The sequence below is a fragment of the Cavia porcellus genome, unplaced genomic scaffold, assembly GCF_034190915.1.
Source record: "Cavia porcellus strain 051 isolate PalLab524CR breed Dunkin Hartley unplaced genomic scaffold, mCavPor4.1 scaffold_29, whole genome shotgun sequence".
NCBI classification, from domain to species: domain Eukaryota; kingdom Metazoa; phylum Chordata; class Mammalia; order Rodentia; family Caviidae; genus Cavia; species Cavia porcellus.
Window position 1 is genome coordinate 8,077,530 of NW_026947512.1, and position 13,818 is coordinate 8,091,347.

The 13,818-nt window shown below is 33.8% G+C and overlaps 1 protein-coding gene and 1 non-coding gene across 4 annotated transcripts in view; one reads left to right on the forward strand and one right to left on the reverse strand.

Annotated features, from left to right (window-relative positions):
• The window catches only part of Rasal2 (RAS protein activator like 2), a 305,910-nt gene that overhangs the window by 225,008 nt on the left and 67,084 nt on the right, over window positions 1-13,818 (reverse strand). The gene's annotated exons all lie outside the window — the stretch shown is intronic.
• On the forward strand, window positions 8,200-8,303 carry LOC111758352 (U6 spliceosomal RNA). Its single transcript, XR_002792539.1, has one exon. It is a non-coding gene; the product is annotated as a U6 spliceosomal RNA (small nuclear RNA).

Here is a 13,818-nt window from a genome sequence, read left to right on the forward strand (position 1 = left end):
GTGTATATGAATGGTGGCATCTAAAATGTTCCCCAAAGTCTCACTGTATTTGGTTGCAAAAAACAGCGGTTCAGAGATGAGGCTTTTAGAAAGTGACTGGGTGATCCTAAAGGCTATAACTTCATCAGTGGCTTGATTTATTAATGGAATCATCATATGATATTCTTAGGAGTGATGGAGACTTAAAAGGTATGGTCTAACTGAATGAAGGAGGTGGGTCCTGAAGACATATCTTTATCCCAGTTGTTTACTTCCTGCCTCTTTCTCTCTCCCCTTCTCCTCCTTTCTTTCTGCGTCCTTCCTCTCCTTCCTGGTTGCCAGGAGGTGAGCATTTGTCCTCAATCATGGCCTTCTAGCAGGATGTTTGTGTTTCAAAACGATCATAAAAGCAATGGAGCCAGCTGACTATGGATTGAAAGCTTAAAATCATGAATCAAAATGAATCTTTTCTCTTTTAAATTGTTATTTGGGTATTCTGTTACGGGGGGAAAAGCTAATACAAATAGTATGAACTGAAAGAAAATTGTCAATAACTTGTATTCTTTTATAATCATAGTAACAGTCTTGGGATAATGAGTCCATAATAACTACCTTTTGTTTGTTTTCTAAACATACAACCATCACATTTGAAAGATACATCCAAAAAATAATGTGTAGTCTGTTGAGTACTTTATTTTATTCAATGTTATAAAAATAATTGGATTATAAATATCTTACATATTGTCACAGCATTCTGTGAAATAGGTTTTATAAATAAATCTCATTCCCAAAACCGAATTATAAATACTAAAGCAATAGTTTTTAAGAAGTAAAGCAATATTTAGCAAGAGGTACAGTAATAATTCAAATACAAGCCTAGAAGCTTGTAACCCGTATATTAATTCATACTGTATATTAGTGGAAAGATCACTTACAATTAGCTATTCAAATACAATTAATTAAATAGTAAACCTTTGATGAAAATATCATGTTGACTGCTGGTAAATTAGAAGTGGACTGAATTGTAGGACAGAATAAAAGCTTTAGATAGTATTTTTTTTTTGGCTTTTTCCTTTTTATCAGTACCAGGGATTGAACCCACGACTGCCTGCTTGACAGAATAAAAGCTTTAAAGTCAGAGAAAGATGAGATCTAGCTGGTCCCAACTATATCTGTCTATCTGGACTGCTATTACATATATTACTCTGTATCTCTTAGCTTTACTTTACAAAGTAAAAATAGGACTACCACACAGTGGAAAAGTATTATGTATGTGTACCTACTGAGTACCTATACTGAGTAGAATGGGAGCAATAACTTAGGGTTTAAAGTGAATAAATAAAGCAAAAATTCAATATACAGCTGGCCCATCCTATCTGCAGAGTCTGTATTTGCAGATGCAGTCAGCCAAGCATCAAAAATGCAGTGAGGTCAATGATGGCTTCATGTGTAAGTAATCTAGAGCTGACTTAAAGTATTTAGTAAGATATGCATAGGCTATATGTAAATACCACATCATTAGCTGGGCATGGTGGTGCATGCCTGTAATCTCAGCACTCAGGAGGCTGAGGCAGGAGGATTGTTGCAAGTTCGACACCAGCCTGGGCCACAAAGTGAGCTCAAGGCCAGCCTGAACTGCAGAGTGAGACTGTTTCAAAAAGACAAAAACAAATAAACAAACAAACATAAAAACCTACACCATTTTATATAGGTAATTTGAACATCCAATGACCCCTTTAAAAGGTCCTGCAAAAAATCTCTCATCAATATTTAAGGGTGATTTCAGTCAAAATTAACACTGAAGATACTTAAATCACTCAAACTACAATTTAAAATATACTATCTCTTACAGAATTCCACACTACTAGTTTGAACTGTCATCATTTGAACACAACAGGTTTCACAGCAAAAACAGCTGAGTATGCTAAACCAAAATTACCTACAAACTTTAAATCTGTATTTTTAAACAAGTGATTATAATAAATGTAAATCTCATGTAAGTATAAGGCAATTTAACTTTTTAGGCACAAGGAAACAAAGTAGGTCTCTCTCAAAGGAGACATTTAAATTTAGGTAGGGAAACATCATATTAACTATCTGTGCTCATAACTCCTAAGAAGTGGGTGGAAAGGGAAGAAAAAAAAGAAATAAAATTTAAAAAGAAAACCTTCAAAAACTAAAAGGTTAATTTGCAAATGGAATTAACTTCTACAAAATACAATGCCATAAAATCACACCCTCAGCTTTTCAACAATACTGCTTATTTTTATTCCTTTTAATATAAAAACTACTCATTAAATTATAAACAAAAGTAATTTATTTTACTGTTATAGGGCTTTTCCAATAAGTAAATTTCTAATCAGGAAAAAGAGCAGAAAAGTAGTATTAGTGGTATTTCTTGTGATCCTTAATAATATAATCTATGTTTATCCTGTGAATCACATTTAAAGAGCACTGTACTGCTCCCAGATGGGGTTAAAACATAATAGAGGAACTTATTGTGGTGAGAAATGTCTGCAATCTCAGCTACTTAGGAGGCAGAGGAAGGAGGACCATGAGTTCAAGCCCAGCCTGGGCAACTTAGTAAGACCTTGACTCAAAAAATAAAAGAGAGCTAGGAAAGTACTGGTAGTAAAGTATTTGCCTAGCATGCATGAGGCCCAATAACACACATGTGTATGCATGCACATACATACACACACACACACACAAACACACACACAATCCCAGAAGATTATTACTGTTTGTGAGGGTGAATCAATATATTGTCAAAGGAAACTAAACTGATTGATCTGTCACAGCAGAAGAACCTAAAATTGCTGGAATGTTTTCTCTCACATGTGATCCAGATTCAAATACTGTTTTCCTTTACTTCCTGTTTAATTAGAGTAAGCTGATCTTACTAGGACCTTTATTCTTTTAAAAAAAAGTTTCCCTAATTCTCCAGTTGTGACTCAGGCTGGCTAAGCCTATCTGCCTTCTGCCAGGGATCAACTTCTCTGTGGGAACTGAAAATGTTGCACATACCCAAGAAGTGATGCAAGAATCTGAACTTTCCACAAAGTCAGTGCCAACATCCTAGACTTTTAGATTTCTGTACTTCTGTCTTCTAAACCAGTCATTAGAAGATGGAATGCAAATTAGGAGTTGTATAGCCTCAGAGAGGGAAGTACTACAACTTACACATTTATTTGCTAAATTGGGTACACATTAAAAGTAGAAGACTATAGCCTCTAATTATTTTCTTGTTTTGTACATTCATTTCCAGCGTTGGAAACCTAATCTATCCATATACTAATGTTTCAATACTATATACAACTACTGTTTTTATTATTTAAAGAAAATATTAAATAGGCCATATATAATGGCTGTGCTTACCACATCAGACAAAACAAAACTTCAAAAGCATTCCATATTCTAACACTTTTAAAATAATTTACATATTTTAAAAATTTATTCATATTTCACCCGAATACATTTCATTTTGTATTTTAATTTTAGGTATTTCTAACTTACAAAATTATAATCGCATGCTAAAGCTCCATTGGATTCTCCAAGGTCCTTATAACAGAGTACACAGTATGGTGATTTCCAACACTTACATAAATAAATTAAGTAGTATGACTGGATAGCAAATCTTTGTGGTTCAAAGGATAGAATGTTTTTTTTTAAAAAAAAAAGATAATATAGAACAGAGAACCTTAAAACTCTTGGGACATTAGTTATCAACTCTCATTCCCTCATCCCTCTCTGCCAAAAATTACCTGAACTAGTGATTTTAGCAAGTGGTCTGTGCCACCATGCCCAGCCATGTGGAGCTTTTCAGAGGTGGCTGGACCTTCAGTGTATAATGCTGGGACTAATGATATGATACTGGGATTGACTTATGGCATGACTCTAGGATTAAGGGCACCCTGTAGTCTGAATAGAACATTAGGGACAGAAAAAGGGTTATTGTTGCAGTTTGTCACTTGCCATTTGTTGCTTGCTACTTTGCAGTTTTGCTGCCTTCTGCCTGCCAAAAACTGTTTCTCGTCTGTGATGCCCTTCTGGCATGTCATCCTGCCCTGGAACCAGCCAACTATGAAATGAAACCTCTACAAACTGTGAGTCTACTAAACCTTTCCTCCATTAACTTTGGGTGTTGAGTATGTTTTCTCAATAAAAAGAAAAGTAATTAAGGCAATAGGCCAACTGAAAAACAGAAAAAGAGGCCTGAAAAATAAAACTAGGAAATTGTGAGGTTATGTACAATTTCTGAAGAAAAGGATAAAAAGAAAAAGGATACAAATATCGTTGCAGAAAACAAAACTTTTTTAAAATTTGAACTAAAACACCACAAAACTAACAACAAATCCTAAGCAGGATAAAATCAAGAAAAGTTCAAGACAAACAGTCAGGAAATTGATGAAAGCTGGTAGTAAAGAAAAAAAATAATGAAAACACTATATGGTAAGCCTTAAATGGAGGGAAAGAAAATGCCTTTGGATTACTGTTCACAAAGAATCAAGTCTTAATGAAACCAATATAGTATGCAGAAGAGAAAACTCAATATTAAAAATTTTATATATAGTAAAAACAATATCAAGTTAAAGCAATTTTTTTTTAAAAAGCTAAGTTCATTGCCAATAAACTTTGCTTGAGCCTGAAGCAAGCAAAAGTAAAAAATAAATAAAAATTAAGAGTAAAAATCAGTGGAAACCAGAAATAAACAGAGAAATAGGAAACAGGAACAGGAAAACAGTTAACAGTTTTGTTGAAAACAGAAAAAAAGAAATCAACAAAACCTGAAACTGGTTTTTAGAATAAATCAACAAAATTCTTAAGTTTCAAGTACAAACAAACAGGAAAAAATTACACTACATCGACATTATAAAATTACAAATAAATGTTACAAACCATACTTTGCCTACAAATTTAATAACAAGTAAAAAATTCCTTTGAGGACAAAATTTACCAAAATTTATAAAAAAGAAATTACTTTAATAGCCTTAGGGGCTGGGAATTTAGCTCAGCGGCATAAGGACCTGCCTTGCAAGCAGGCAGTCGTGAGTTCGATCCCTGGTACCGATAAAAACGAAAAAGACAAAAAAAAAAAAAAAAAAAAAAAGAAAGAAATTACTTTAATAGCCTTATACTAACGATGTTGAATAAATAATTTAATACTCTTTCAAAAAAACAAACACTGGATATAGGCAGTTTCAGAGGTGAATTTGACAAAACGTTTAGGAAATTTTCTCCATAGTCTTTAATAGAAAAACAGAAGAAGTGTGCCATGAAGCCAGAATTAACTTAATATCAAAGCCAGCCAGGACACTATAGAAAGGAAAACTATAGATCATTATCTTTTATAAAGATCTTCAACAAAACAATAGTAAACTGAAGCAAATAATTTATTTTAAAAATTATATACAAGGCCAGGGATTTAGCTCAGCAGCTCAAGTGCTTGCCTGTGAAGTGTGAGGTTGTGAGTCCAAACCCCAGTACCAAAAAAAAAAAAAGGATGTGTAAAAATTATATACCACAACTAAGTGGAATTCCAATTATGCAAGGCAGTTCAACCCTGAAATCAGTGAATGTAATGTAACACATGAACAGAATAAAGAAAAAAAATCACATTGAATGAAGACAAAAAAGTTTGATACAATGGAGTATTACTCAGCTATAAAGAAGGATCACATTGAGATATTTATCAATAAATGGGCACAGCTTGAGACCATACTCATAAGTGAAATAAATCAATCTCGCATGTGTGAATATCGAATAGTTTCCCTAATGTAAGTAATGATTCAAATATATAAAAGTATGTAGTAATCATGATTCCCCATTATATGGCCTTGAAGCCTTATAAAGTTTTCACTTATTAATTGGAAAGGCTTTATTCTGGGCTTCGTGATATGGAAATATTTGAAGCTATAGTATATGAAGTTATATTCAAATATTTCAAGGAAAAAGACAGACACTATGGTAACTACTATTAATTGGGTTATTTGGTGGTGAAGCACTAGGTTACTGAAACAGTCATGCTTTGACCTGTATTGTTATGTTGTTATGTCCTCTTTTATCGCAATCTCTTCCTTACTCATTAAAAAAATTATTTAGTTATTTTTATGGTTTTTTTCATAATTAAGGGGAAAAATTTAAAAAATTAGCAGGATATATTATAGTAACTTTTTTGATTTCCTATTAACTTGTTTTGAAGTCCTGTCATACTCCCACTATCTTGTTTTGACTGATTAGACTCTGTTCCATTCTGTCTGATAGTATCAAGTTTGGGGGTATAGGCAACTACTTTGAAGGCAATAAGATTCACTAAGATGCCCATTGTGGTTTGACTATTGTCTCCTTTGGAAGTCCTGTAATGTTTACAACGTTTAAGTTTTATTGGTCTTGTTCTCTACTGTTTTGTTCTCTACTGTTTTGTATAATTAGGTATTATAATACCTAATGAGATAGACAATTCTTTTTAAGGAAACAAGAGACATTATGGTAACCATTGTTGATAACCTTGTACTCTGTTCTTACATCACGTACTATGTCTATCCTTGGTTTTGACTGACAGCTTTGTTTTGCCATATTTGACTTTATTCTCTTCCAAAAAAAAATAAGAACTAAGGAGTAATAAAACCCAAAATGTGTAAATTTCGTTGTAAAAAGGAGAGGGAAAGAAAGTGCTCTAAGGGATACAACTGCAAGTGTGTTTAGGGGTGTTAAATAGCTGACCATATTAATGTTTTTGGTTGGATCATTGAACACAACTGTTTGCAGTCTCTCTGTTTGAATGTTCACTTTGTATGCTTTGATACTGTGACTTGAGCAACTATCTCTAAGATGATAATGTGTAATCTATTAACTGGTGATTTCTTACTGTTTTTTTTTTTTTGTAGTTCTTTATTACTTGTACCCTTACACCGCTTTGTTTTGTTTTGTTTTTTCTCTTTTTCATGTTAAATAAAAATTTTTTAAAAAAGTTCGATAAAGTCCAATGCTCATTTGAAACTTAAACTCTGAGCAAATCTCAACTTCATAAAGAATATTTACAAAATAATGTATAACTAGCATCATACTTATTGGTGAGAAACTGGATACATTCTCCCTACTATGGGCAGTAAAGCAAGGATGTGCTCTCTCACCATTCCTTTTTAGCACATTGCCAAAAGACCTAAACAACAGTTATAAAACATTACTAACTGGGATATGGCATGTAGGGTTCATGTGATGAAATTCAGTCCCTGTTGCAAAGAATTAAAAGACTGAAAACCTGATCTAAATACAGCATTTAGAGTTAAGGTCTCTGGGAGGTGATGAAGATTATGAAGTCATGAGAGTTGAGCCCCATGACTGAATACTGGTAGCTGTGCAAGAGGAGAAAGACAGAATACATCACATGCTGCCTGTATTGTTCAAAACAAGGTCTTGCTAAGTTGCCCAAGCTGGGCTCAAGCTTCTGATCCTCCTGCCTCAGACTTTCAGAGTGCTGTGATTGCAGGCATGTGCCACCATACCCAACTAAAAAGGAATAAATTTTAAATGCATAATACTATATTTAAAAAGATGGCTACATACATTATGATTTCGATTTCATGGTACTATAGAAAAGACAAAGCTAGAAAGTAAACGTATCAGTGGGAGAATGTGACCAAAAAAAAAAGTGTGTGAAATAATCTCACTGAAAGCTGTAGGGGAAGAGAGCTGCAATAAGTAATGAGTGAACGTTGTTAAGACTAAAAAAATAAATTATATATAAACACTATACTCTTGTTGATGAAGGTGCTTCCAAAAGGAATATGGACTAACAATTCTGAAACCACTGAACATGTCAGAAATGCTCAATTAAGTAAATGGGTTTTGGCTGGTGTAGGACAGGACTCTTTTATTTGGGAATGAGAGTTTACCAAAAAGTCAGAAGAGTACAATGATCTGTATGATAATGGAATACAGTTGGAGACATCAATATGAACTTATGTTTAGCTTACATAAATGCAGATGGTTACATATAAAAATATTTACTAAGATGTGTACACGAGTCAGTATAGACATTTATTTCCTTGCTCTTTCAGGTCACAGTACTGAGAAGTAACAGCGCTGCAATATAAATAAGCACATCTAGTGCCTAGACCTTGATTTCCAATACCGTTTTCCAGCAAAAGGAACCAGAGCTCTTTGGAGAAACTGATGATTCTAGAACTAAGGCAGTAAATTATCAGATATGCCTGGAGTGCTCACTATAATAGCCATACAATAAAACTGGAACAACACAGAGAATATGAGTAGGGATCCTACACATGGATTACATTCAAATTTGTGAAATATTTAGTATTTTTATAAGAAAAGATTTTAAAAGCTTTTATCATATAGAAGTGATTATTATTTGAGGGGATTATTATGTCCAGTGCCATTCAAGCATTATGCAGAATACAGACATTGAAACATGGCAAGGAATCCACAAATACATATAATTTTTATGTTTTTGTCTGCTAAAAATAAATGTAATCTTTTCTTTACAATCTTGTGCCAAAAAGTTGAGGACATGTTCCAACTAAAGCACAATGATAAGAGTACGTCAAACATAAAAGAATCCAACTGGCAGAGTACCCAATGGCAAAATTAGCACAGTTTACCAAAATATGGAAAGTGCTATTGGATTAATAATCCAAAGTAAGAGATAAACATCTATATGCCCACAATGATAGATAAGTAAACAAATAGAGTAGTGAGGTAGACAAATGTCCTCCTGTACAGAACAATTCTGAATAATTTTTGTACAGATTCTACCATTAAGGAGGTGGAACAAATACCCAAGTGTACTGAGCACAGCAACTTCCATGTGTGTGTATGAGGGGAGGAATCAGGTAAACACTAGGGAAACCTGAAGAAAGAATAAACCAGTTAATAATAATTAAACAATATTGGTTCGTTAACTGCAATGAATGTACCACATTAACGAAATGATAATATTAGGAAAACTGGGTGTGGGTAAGAGTAAGAATCTCTGCTACATCTTAGTAATCTTTCTACAAATCCAGAACTATCCTATGATTTAAGGTTAACTTTTTTAAATCTTGAAAAACTAGAAACAAGAAGCTAGCTCCTTGAAAAGATTAATAAACTGAAAAAACACTAACCAAATAAATGAAGAAAAAGAGTCTTAAATTACCAGTATCATAAATGAAATGGGCACATCACTACAGATTTTATAGATAAAGGATAAGGAAATGTTATGAACAGCCTTATATCACTAAATCCAAAAGCCGGAAGGAAGGTGTATCCATTTATCTGGTACAAAAACTAGGCAGGAAGATTAAAGTTAATGGTTTCTTACCTGAAACTAACTCACCTAATGTCTTTAGCTGTTAATACAATGTAAATTGTTTCTTATTAAGTCTTTTTGCTGAGTGGGTTTGTATTTTGTATTTTTGTATGCACAAACATTTTAGGCAATTTACTTGACAAGCTACTTTAAAATTTTGATTAAGGTAGCAATAGTACCTTCTTCTCCTCTTTCACAATATCACGTAACTTTGCAAAGTGAGAGAACTATCATTCCTACTAATAAAGAATTTGCTTTCTCATGTGTTCTTCCTTTGTGGCACACTTCTGACTTTGCAGATATTATGAAGGAAACTAAACACCATTATGACAACTCAAAACACTTAAATTAAAAATATAAGGCTTCTATGAATGAAAAAATGTTTAATGTGTAGCATTATATATCTCAAAGCCATATACAATAGGATTTTACTTCAGATTAGGGCATGCACATTAAAAAATACTTCATATATCAAATTGAATTCCAGTGAATGTCTAAATGTGCTCCCTCCTGTTATTTGTAACAACAATATCACATTTGGCTTTCTTTTTTACCCTCAGTTATTTTCTGTGTCATATGAATAAGATTGTTATTAACAGTTTGTTGAACTGTTTTTTGTGTGTCCTGATGTGGTCACTGTTTACATGAAAAGGTTGGGAAGAACAGGTATCAGTTCCAGCAAGCATCCTCTTAAGATACAGGAACCATTATTAATGTCTGTATATCAAGTATTGTCTTGAGAAAGACAAATGCACAATAGACCACTGCATAGTTTGATAAAAATTATCACTCTAATAAGATCTTTTGTTTTCCTCCCTCTATCTCTAAAATGATTGAATCAATTGCTTTCAACTTCCAACCAGGAAGGTCCTTTCCTCTTTCTTTTTCCACTTTCCTCATTGTATCCCCAATCCTTTCTCATATCTTCTTCCTCCAGCAATTTCTGTTCTACTTAAGTTAGAGGTAGACTTGGCTATTTTTGTATCTAGCAAAACAAAACAAAACAAAACAAAACAAAATGTTATAGAAAAACAAGTCATTAAACTGATATGAGTGGAAATTAACTATATCATAAAAGAAAAAAATTATACTTTTATGAACTTTAAACAATAACAGGTCACTGCCATCGAGTCAATGTGTCCATATCTTTCTGAGTCCTCTTCACAGATTTCATATTGGTAGTTTAAAATCAGCCATGATGGAAGGAGCCTCTGTACTATAGAAATAAGAAAGTACTACAAATCAAGAATCTGTCTTTATACAAAGAACCAGTTATTAAACATTAACATATCGCTTGCTTCAGTTTCCACCTATCTCAAATAAAGCTAATAAGAACTCCTAGGAATATTTTTCAAAAACTTCAAATAATGTCAGCAAAATACTTAACAAAATTCTAGACACACAAAAGGCACTTAGAATGTGAGTTGGTAGCAAGATTATTGTGGCATCACAAATACAGTGTGGTCACATAAAAGTTAACCATAAAAAGTCTTACAAGAATGAAATAGAGACACTAGGATAATATTCTAGTCTGCAGGAACAGAATAGGGTTAGGGTTAGCTAAGCACCTCTCAAGAAGACACAGATGGAAGAATGGTGGAACAGAGAAAAAGGAGAGAAATCTTCAATGAAGAGTATTAAAAAAAAACCTAGAATACATTAAACAGATTCAAAGAGATTACCAGGAAATTAAAAAACTCCATTGAAAGCTGGCAAAGCTGCTTGAAAGAAACTAAAGATAGATTTAAAAAGCCTGAAGATAGGTTTGCAATGTGTGATGATGAAAGGAAAGATCTCTTCAAAAATAACAAGGAACCAGGAAGTAACAATACAAAGGCTAGAAGATGACAAGAGGATCAGTAATTTAAGAATAAAACATGTGAGTGAAGAAGCAGGGCTAACAAGGCTATTCACAGAAATAAGGAAAACTTCCCAACCATAGGAAAAGAAAATGATATCCAGATAAATGAGGCATACAGAACTTCAGCCTGCTACAACCAAAACAGATCTATACCCAGACATATAATAATCAAGATCCCAGAAATTCATCACAAGAACAGAGTATAAAAAACGGTCAGAGAAAAGAAACAGATCATCTATAAAGGAAAACCCATCAAAATCATGACAGACTTCTCGACACAAACTATCAAATCAAGAAGAGCTTGGAGCAAAGTATTCTAAGCCCTGAAAGAAAATAACCTCCAACCCAGATTGATGAACCCTGAAAAACTGTCTCTCAAAATTAATGGAGAAACAAGATGCTTCCAAGACAAAGAGGAACTGGGGGAGTTCATGACTACCAATCCAACCCTACAAAAAATACTGAAGGACATTCTAGAGAGAGAGAGGCCTCAATGAACAGGACAGACAGTGGAATGGAGAAGAAAAGTAGACAACCAATGGCAGAAAAATAGCATAGCAGAAATGAGGCAGAGAAGATTGGCGATAATCTCTCACATAGATGGCCTTGATACACTAACAAAAAGAAACACAGGTAGAGTAGATCAGGAGATAGGATCCATCAAGATGATCTGAACAGGAAATATAATTAACCTGGAAGAAGGTTTATGGACTGAATGTCAAATATGAGAAAATAATGCTCTATGTGACAGGGAACCAGAGAGAAATAAGGGCAGCTCTTCCAGCAGCTGCAGATAAGTTGGAAAAACTTGACGCTTATGTGCAGTGGAGAACTACTCAGCTATAACAAAGGAAAACTTGGAGGCTTTTGTAGGTAAAGGAATACATCTTAAGATCAAGCCCAGGGGTAAAAAAGTTAAGAACCACTTAGGTAAATAGGGGGTTGCCCCCCTAATCTAAAAACTAAAGGAGTTAGTGGGACCCAAAATATACAATGCACCTGGGGCTGGGGATTTAGCTCAGCGGCATAAGCACCTGCCTTGCAAGCAGGTGGTCGTGAGTTCAATCCCCGGCACTGATAAAAAAGAAAAAGACAAAAAAAAAAAAAAAAAAAACAAGAATATGAAAAAATAGTCTCACTTCAGTAAGAGAAATAAATTTATATAAAAAATATACAATGCACCCTATGAAAGTGAAAGGGGAGGCACTGTCTAAAAAAAGGCAGCAGAGGACACTGTTAATAGTGTATCAGGATTTAAAATCCACACTATTGTCATCGTTCTGTTTAGGTTGATTATGTTCTGTTCCAGTCTGTCTACTTATACTAGATTTGAGGACACAGACAGCCTATTCCAAAAATAGCAGGGTATACTACGGTAACCATCCTTAATTTCCTATTAACTTAATCTGAAGCCCTGTATAACTTACACTGTCTTATTATGACTGATCTTATTTGAATATGGTTTGTTAAATCGTTGTTTTGTCTTGATTGATTTTATTTGAATCTGTTATGATTGATAATATCAAGTTTGAGAGTATGGGCAAATACTCTAAAGATGACAAGATTAACTAGGCTACCCACTCTGGTTTGACTATTACTTGGCTTTTGAAGTCTTATAATGTCTCCAGTATTTTGTTTTTATTAATATTGTTATGTACTGCTATGTACAATTATTCTATGCCTGATGATATAGACAACTGTATTGACGATAACGAGACACCATAGTAACCATTGTAGATTAGTAACCACGTATTGTGATTTTAAATGACTTTTTCGTTTCATGAATTTGTTTTGTTTTGCTTTTCCCTCTAATACAGAAAGGACAGACATACATGTAGAGACTCATGCATACATAGAACTTCTAAAACAGTTAATGAGAACTGATTATATAATGCACAATGAAATAAACAACTACTTTGAAGAAAAAGACACTAGGGTACCCAGTTCTGATTCTGTAGCATCATGATGTGAAATCCAGCAATACTATTATTCTTTGCTCAGAGTGATTTTAGTCTGTTTTGTTTTAATTTCAACACATGTGAAGTTATGGACAGCCATTTTGAAGAGAATGAGAGACACTGTGACAGCCATTGTTGACTTCCCTATGGTCTGGTCTTGAACACCTAAAATGTCTTCATCATCCTGTTCTGATCAGTTTTATACTATGCTGTTTTGTATGAATTCACTGTATGTGCATATATGGACAACTATTTAGAAAAAAACAAGAGACAATATGATAGTGAAGATCTCTGGTTGTCTTGCTTTGAAATCTGTATCTCTTACATTGTTTTCTTATGTTCTGTTTTGTTATGTTTAATTTTACCCACTAGTTTCCACATATGAACTTTTATAAAACATATAGAAATAGTAACAAGAATAACTAAAGAGGTAAGTCTGTGCAATTCATTATCCAACTCTAATGTGATGATGCAAACTATCAAACTGATCGCTATAAGAGCAAACATATGTAGGCAAAAATCTCAATACAAAGTCCTGTGTGCAGTTCAATTAGCCTGGAGACCTGGCATTGTCACTGCTGAGAGCCAGCAGGTCACACTAAAGATGGAAGCCAGGCATGATGGTGCACACATGTAGTCTTAGAACCGTGGAAGGCTGAGGCACAAGGATTCCGAGTCCAACCCCAACAGGGCAATTTAATGACTTAGTG